Here is a 236-nt window from a genome sequence, read left to right on the forward strand (position 1 = left end):
TCTTACCTAGACATATATTTCTTGATCTGTTATGCATAATTTGTCAGTAGTTTGTAGGAGTAATATGGTTCTCTCTGGCTTTCAATACTAACTAAGCATTATTTATTTCTCGCATTGTCTCACCCCTCCTTCATAGTTTTCCCACTTAAGGTGCCCCCATTTTCCCATTTCTCCCTTACTAATATCCTTCTCCTATGATCTTACCTCTCTTGAGCTCCTTCTTTCCCTTTATCCCC

At 38.6% G+C, this 236-nt stretch overlaps 1 protein-coding gene and 1 pseudogene across 1 annotated transcript in view; both read right to left on the bottom strand.

Moving 5' to 3' along the window:
• The window catches only part of Cpa6 (carboxypeptidase A6), a 339,815-nt gene that overhangs the window by 257,552 nt on the left and 82,027 nt on the right, over window positions 1–236 (bottom strand). The gene's annotated exons all lie outside the window — the stretch shown is intronic.
• Window positions 1–236, bottom strand: part of LOC103751384 — a 6,646-nt pseudogene that overhangs the window by 5,381 nt on the left and 1,029 nt on the right.

The sequence above is a fragment of the Nannospalax galili genome, unplaced genomic scaffold (assembly GCF_000622305.1).
Source record: "Nannospalax galili isolate Female #2095 unplaced genomic scaffold, S.galili_v1.0 scaffold247, whole genome shotgun sequence".
Lineage (NCBI taxonomy): Eukaryota > Metazoa > Chordata > Mammalia > Rodentia > Spalacidae > Nannospalax > Nannospalax galili.